Raw genomic sequence first — 7,835 nt, 5'->3', positions numbered from 1 at the left:
AGGGACAGAAACCCATGGCAACATCCAATTGATTTCCCCTAAAAGACTCTGAAGTTGGATTAAGGTTAGAGAGCCTGGATTATCCGGCAAAGGCTTAAGGGGACTGGCCTGAGTCAAGGTAAGGTGGGACCCAAGGATTTTCTTTTTTTTTTTTTTTTTTTTTTTTTTGTTGTTTTTTTGTTTTTTTTTTTTTTTTTTTAAATTGTATTTTATTTTATTTGAGAACATACTGTACAGAGGGGTTACAATTACATGGGCAGGATAATGCATACATTTCTTACCAAGCATTGCAGCCTCCTCCTTTGTTTACCCTTCACTTCCCTTCCCGGCCTCCCCCCTCCCCCCACCCAATTTTACCCCCCTCCCCCCACCCAATTATACCCCCCTCCCCCCCACACCGAAATTGTAAAGCTGGTTTTGACATGACATTTTGTACTTCTCATTGTTGCAACAGGTCCCCCTGAATCCTTAAACGACTTGTTTGTCCCCATCTCCTCCACATGTTATACTGACATCAAATATAGTGAAAGCGGGGGTTACACTGTGGGGGAGGGACATACAAAGCAACAAAGAAATAATCTTATAAATGCATTAGAAACACATGCATGAAAGAAACAAAAACATTAAAATACATATTTAAGGGTTCATTTTCCTAACATCACAATATCTGGCCTTTTCCGCTTGACTCATACCTATACTAGATATTGCAAATAAGGGAAACCATGGGACCTATGCTTCTTTGGGCCTGGCTTACTTCACTTAATATAATTTTTTCCAAACCTTTCCATTTCCTAACAAATGGGGAAATGTCATTCTTTCTGATGGAGGCATAGAATTCCATTGTGTATATATACCACATTTTCTTGATCCATTCATCTACTGAGGGGCATCTAGGTTGGTTCCATATCTTAGCTATGGTAAATAGTGCTGCAATAAACATAGTTGTGCTGGTAGCTTTAGTGTGGTCTTGTTTGTAAACATTTGGGTAAATGCCCAAAAGTGGGATTGCTGGATCATAGGGGAGATCTATGTGAAGTCTTTTGAGGAACCTCCATACTGCTTTCCAAAGTGGTTGAACAAGTTTACATTCCCACCAACAATGAAGTAAGGTTCCTTTCTGTCCACATCCCCTCCAGCATCTGTTGTTGTTAGAGTTCTTGATTTTTGCTGTTCTAACTGGAGTGAGGTGATATCTCAATGTTGTTTTGATTTGCATTTCTTTTATGGCTAGGGATGTTGAACATTTCTTCATGTGTCTATTGGCCATCCTTCTTTCTTCTTCAGAGAAGCTTCTCTTTAAGTCTTTCACCCACTTATTTATTGGGCAGTTGTTTCTTTGAGGATTTGTTGTTGGGTGGTTTAATTTTTTGAGTTCCAAGTATATTTTAGATATGAGACCCTTGTCCGTTGTATGGCTAGTAAAGATATTCTCCCAATCGGTGGGCTTTCTATTGATCTTGCCAGCTATGTCATTTGCCCTGAAGAAGCTCTGCAATCTTATGCAATCCCATTTGTCCAACCTTTCTTTGATTTGTTGTGCTTCCGGGTCTCTATTCAGAAAATTTCGACCTGAGCCAAGGAGACCTAGGGTTTCTCCTATTCCATGCTGTAATGTTTTCAGAGTGTCTGCTTTGAGTTCAAGGTCTTTGATCCATTTGGAGTTGATTCTGGTGCAGGGTGATATATAAGGATCTAGCTTTAGTTTTCTACATGTAGTTAACCAATTTTGCCAGCACCATTTACTGAAGAGGCTGTCTTTCTTCCATTCTATTGTTTTAGCTTCCTTATCGAAGATTAGATGGCTATAGGTCTGTAGGTTCATTTCTGGGTTTTCAATTCTATTCCATTGGTCCTGAGGTCTGTTCTTATGCCAATACCAAGCTGTTTTGATTACTATGGCTTTATAGTAGAGTTTGAAATTTGGTATTGATATTCCTCCAGCAGTGTTCTTTCTGTTGAGGAGCGTTTTTGCTATTCGGGGTCTTTTATTGTTCCATATGAATTTTTGGATTGCCTCCTCTATTTCCTTGAAGAATGAGGGTGGAATTTTGATAGGTATCGCGTTGAATTTGTAGATAGCCTTGGGAAGTATTGCCATTTTCACGATGTTAATCTTGCCAATCCAGGAGCATGGGAGGTTTTGCCATTTTTTAAGTTCTGTGTTGATTTCCTTTTTCAAGATTTTAAAGTTTTCATCATAGAGGTCCTTCACTTCTTTGGTTAAGTTAATTCCTAGGTATTTTATTTTTTGTGGGGCTATTACAAATGGAGTTGCTTTCCTAATTTCAGCCACACTTTTCTCATTGTTGGCATATAGAAAAGCCATTGATTTTTGGGGGTTAATTTTATATCCTGCTACTTTGCCAAAGTTTTGAATCAGCTTGAGTAATTTGGGAGTGGAGTCTATGGGATTCTTTAAATACAAGATCATGTCATCTGCAAAGAGGGAAAGTTTTATTTCTTCTTTCCCTATTTGGATCCCCTTTATGTCTGCATCTTGTCTTATTGCTGTAGCTAGGCATTCTAATACTAGATTGAAGAGAAGTGGAGAGAGTGGGCATGCTTGTCTTGTTCCTGAGTTAAGAGGAAATGGCTTTAGTTTTTCACCATTGAGTATAATGCTGGCTGTAGGTTTGTCATATACAGCCTTTATTGTGTTGAGGAATGTTCCATGGATTCCTAATTTTTCCAGAACCTTCATCATAAAGGGGTGTTGGATCTTGTCAAATGCTTTTTCTGCATCTATTGAGATAACCATGTGGTTCTTATTCTTGCTCCTGTTGATGTGATGAATAATATTAATTGATTTACGTATATTGAACCAGCTTTGCATCCCTGAAATGAATCCTGTTTGATCATGGTGTATGATTTTTTGGATGAATTGTTGAAGTCGATTGGCCAAAATTTTGTTGAGAAGTTTTGCATCAATGTTCATCAAAGAAATGGGTCTATAGTTTTCTTTCTTCGATGAGTCCCTGCCTGGTTTTGGGATGAGGGTTATGATGGCTTCATAGAATGTGTTGGGTAGTGCACTTTCTCTTTCAATTTCATTGAAGAGTTGGAGGAGTATTGGTGTGAGCTCTGCTTTGAAGGCCTTGTAAAATTCCGCTGTAAAACCATCTGGTCCTGGACTTTTCTTAGCTGGGAGGTCTCTTATTGCTGTTTCTATTTCAATGGTTGATATGGGCCTGTTAAGCTGGTTTAACTCATCTTGGTTTAGTTTTGGCATGTCAATATTTGCTAGGAAAAGGTCCATTTCTGTCAAGTTCTCAAACTTATTAGCATAAAGTTTTGAGAAGTATTCCCTTATAATGTTCTGAATCTTGGTTGTTTCCGTGGTGATGTTTCCATTCTCATCTCTGAGTTTATTAATTTGGGTGTGCTCTCTCCTTTTTCTGATAAGGTTTGCTAAGGGTCTGTCAATTTTGTTAAGTTTTTCGAAGAACCAACTCTTTGTTTTGTTGATTCTTTCTATAGTTCTTTCGGATTCTAATTCATTTAATTCTGATTTAATTTTGATTATTTCTTTCCGTCTATTGGATTGGGGTTTATCTTGCTGCTCTTTTTCAAGGAGGTTTAGATGTGTCATTAAATTGTTAGTTTCTGATCTCTCCAATTTGTTGATGTAGGAGCTCAGAGCTATAAACTTGCCTCTGAGTACTGCCTTTGCTGTGTCCCAGAGGAGCTGGTAATTTGTGTGTTCATTTTTGTTGAATAGCATGAACATTTGAATTTCCTTTCTAATCTCTTCCATGACCCACTCATGATTCAGCAGTGTGTTGTTCAGCCTCCATGTGATACCGGACTTTCTTTGGTGGCTTTTGGTGTTGAGTTCTAATTTTATTCCCTTGTGGTCAGAGAGAATGCAAGGTATAACTTCAATGTTTCTGAATTTAGACAAGTTTGCTTTGTGGCCTAAAATGTGGTCTATTTTAGAAAACGTTCCATGTGCTGCTGAGAAGAACGTGTATTCTGATGCTGCTGGGTGAAATGTTCGGTAAATGTCTGTTAAGTCTACTTGATCTATGCAGCTGTTTAGATCTGCGGTTTCTCTGTTGAGTTTTTGCCGAGATGATCTATCTAGTGGGGAGAGTGGTGTGTTAAAATCCCCAACAATTAATGTCTTTGGATCTATATGGGATTTGAGGGAAAGTAGTGTTTCTTTGATAAATTTGGGTGCTCCATTGTTTGGCGAATAGATATTTAGAATTGTAATATCCTCCTGGAGGAGAGATCCTTTAATTAATATGTAGCGACCTTCTTTATCTCTTCTCACGAATTTTAATTTGAAGTCTATTTTATCTGATATTAGGATTGCAACTCCCGCCTGTTTATGAGGGCCGTTTGCTTGGTAGATTTTGTTCCAGCCTTTAACCTTGAAAATATGTTTGTTTTTACGGGCAAGATGTGACTCCTGCAGGCAGCAGATAGAAGGGTCTCGTTTTTTAATCCAACTAGACAGTCTATGTCGCTTAATTGGAGAGTTCAGTCCGTTAACGTTAAGAGATAGGACTGAGAGGTATTTGGGAGTTCCTGCCATGTTATCCACCTTCTTGGGGGCTGTGAAAACTGGGTTCTTCCTAAGGTTCTTGGATTCTCAGTTTGTGTGCAGTTTCTTGGCCTTTGTTGCGTTCTTGTTGGTTTTCTATGTGTAGGACATCTTTAAGAATCTTTTGCAGGGCTGGTTTGGTGGAGATGTATTGTTTCAATTTTTCTTTGCTATGGAAGGTTTTTATTTGGCCTTCAGTTATGAAGGAGAGTTTAGCTGGGTACAGTATTCTTGGTTGATAGTTGTTTGTTTTTAGGGCATGGCATACGTCATTCCAGGCTCTTCTTGCTTTGATTGTCTCTGCTGAGAAATCTGAGGTGATTCTAATTGGTTTCCCTTTATAGGTGATTAACCTTTTCTCCTTGACAGCTTTAAGGATCTTTTCCTTGGTCTGGGTTGCTCCTGTGTGGATTATAATGTGACGGTGGGATGTCCTATTCTGGTCTGTTCTATTTGGGGTTCTAAAAGCTTCTTGTATCTGAATAGGCCTATCTTTTTGTATGTTTGGGAAGTTCTCTGCTAGGATCCTGTTAAACAAATTTCCTAGACCATTAACTTCTGTTTCTAGGTGCTCCTCTACACCCATTATCCTTAGATTGGGCCTTCTGATGGTGTCCTCCAGGTGTTGGATAGACCTATCATATTTCTTGGACTTGTCTTGGATGGTTGTATGTTCTTTCTCTATAATATCTAGGCTGTCTTCAATCCCTGAGATTCGATCTTCTGCATGGTCTAACCTGCTGTCAAGACTCTCTACTTTGTTTTTTATCTCTTTTCCTTCTAATTGGTCAGCTTTGATGGCTTCAAGTTCTTTGTTGAAGCTCTGTTTTAGGTCTTGTATGAATTTCTTTACTTCCTTAATTTGGTGTTCAGTGTTTGTTCTCAAATCACTTAGTTGATTGGTTATGGTTTCTTTGGACTCCCATTCCTTCTGTTGGGTTCCATTCAGCATTCCCTTTGTGGTCTCCCTGACTTCCTTCAGCTCTTTGTTAATGGATTCCATGAATGTCTTTAGTGATCTTTGTGTATTCTCTACCTGGTCTCTTAATTCGTGAATTACTCTTTGATTAGTTTCCTCCCTTCTGTGGGATTCCTGCAGTTCTCTTTGAGTGTTCTCTGCCTGCTCACGCCATTCCTCCCTTTCTCTTTGAGTATTCTCAAGTTGTTCATGCAAATCCTGTATCAGTTTTTGAGAAGCTTCCTCACGCTTATGATATTCCTGTATAAACTTCTGGGATGCCTCCTCTCTCTCCCTATCACGCTCATACAGAGTCCTTTGTACATTGTCAAACTTCTCATTTATCATGTTTGCTATTAGTGTTTGTAGAGCTATTTGGGAACTCTCCTCTGGATTATTCTTTATCTGTTCTAATCCCTGATTATCAAGGTTGGGAATTGAGATACCTGAATTTGCCATTTTTCTTGTGTTTTTCCGGCTTACTCGGCCCATTTGAGATAAAGATTGCACCAGTTTTGTGCTAGAACACTATCTTAAGGCAACCATCAACCAATAGTCAATAGTCTACAGATACAATCTAGTTCAACAGATACCTCTATTCAACATCAAACGACTATATGTTAAAGGACTTCGAACCGCAGAAAAGAATTTGGAAAACCAGAAATTATTAGGATTAGTGAGAGATGTAGGTAAAAAATAGGAATAGATTGGTGTGGGGAGGCACAGGGAGAGTTAACTATGTCCTAATCACAGTGCAGGAAATGGGATGGGTAGGATGCAAGTAGAGAGAGAGAGAAAAAGAAGAGACGGAAAGGGGAATAAAGAGAGACCAGAAAAAGAATAGAAACGTAAAAATTAATGTTATTATAGAGGTTAAAAGACCGTCTATTTAGAGAGGAATGTGAATATGTTCAGAGAAGGGGAGGGACATAGAGGAGATGTGAAAAGCTTTAAGGGAGAAGAAAAGATCAGAAGTTCAGTAGAGCTAGATAAAAGACTAAAAGATAAGAAAGAAAGAAAAAGAGAAAGAAGACAAGAAAAGAAAGGAAAACTCATTCACGTAATTCTGAAATAAAAATTATAAGATGAGAGAAAAAAAAAGTTACTGGAAAACAATTATTTTTTCAGAAGAGGCAAAAATTAAAGATTAATAAAAGTTTTAGAAGGGAGAAAAAAATTTATATACATATATATATATATATATATATATATATATATATATATAAGGTAACAAAAAACAAAAAACAAGCAAAAAAAAAGAAAAGAAGAAGAAGAAGAAAAAAGAAAAAAAAAAAAGTCTTTTGATTTTTTTTTTTTTGGGGGGGGGAGGAGTGGGAAGAATCCTGTATCTCCCTTTCGTCTGCAACCAGTCTCTTGTTGGAGTCTCTGGTCAGCTTGAGGTCCTGTGGCTTGATTGGTTTCTTAAGTCGGTTGGTTGGAAGAGGCAGAAAAATGCTCTGCTTTACCCAAGATTTTGAGATCCCCCTCCCAGGTTAGTTTTCTGGGAGGGTGGTCTGCTTTGAGAGTCACAAAAGAGGGGGATGTGGTGATGAGGCTAGGTTCTGAGTAGAGTTGAGGGCTTTCAACAAACAGTAGCTTTTCCCTGGGGCTATTTTGTGATAAAGCTCACAGCGCCCAGCCTGGAGCCATTCTCAGGGTTTCTGTTTTTCAATTGATTGTGGTGGCTGCTAGAGGGAGGGGCAGCCTCTGGCTCTGGTTACCCAGTGAGGCTAGGCTGGCGCCTGAGCTGGGTGACTTTTCCCTGGATGGAGCTGAGTCTGGCAGGTCACTTCGGCGTTAAGTTCTTGTGACCTGCTAAATGACTCATTTTATTCCAAGGCCTGAGCTGGAGCTAGCAGCAACTCCGAGCTTTGTCGGTATCCAAGATGGAGATCACCGGTGCTGGGGGGGGGAGGGGTGGCCTTCCTTCCTCTGCTCCCTGAGGAGTGAGGATGTCGGGCTTGTACTCACGCCGAGTCTTGGATCCTGGGTCGTCTCTGGTGCCGAGTCTTGGATCCTGGGTCGTCTCTGGTCTGCAAGCTGCAGGGTGAAGATGTCCGCTCTTTGTTGGTTCTTGCTGGTGTTGAGTAGAATCCGCTCGCCTGCTGCGTCTGGCTCCTTCGTCCTGGACTCTCTGTGTGAGCGCTCAGGTATGGCCCCCGGCTGTGGACTCTGCCGCTTGCGACCCTGCCGCCGCCGGCGCCGCCGTGGCGGCTGCTGGCGACCACTCGGGTGCTTCTTTTTGCCTTGGCTTCCCCTCTCTTGTCTAACTCTCTGTCCTGTGATGGCACACTTGGTGTGATTCTCTGGCTTAGGACTGTTCACTGG

Source organism: Dipodomys merriami, unplaced genomic scaffold (assembly GCF_024711535.1).
Source record: "Dipodomys merriami isolate MVZ:Mamm:240054 unplaced genomic scaffold, mDipMer1.0.p SCAF_1559, whole genome shotgun sequence".
In the NCBI taxonomy this organism is placed as follows: domain Eukaryota; kingdom Metazoa; phylum Chordata; class Mammalia; order Rodentia; family Heteromyidae; genus Dipodomys; species Dipodomys merriami.
The sequence above is the reverse complement of the archived record's forward strand: the minus strand, read 5'-3'. Positions refer to the sequence as shown.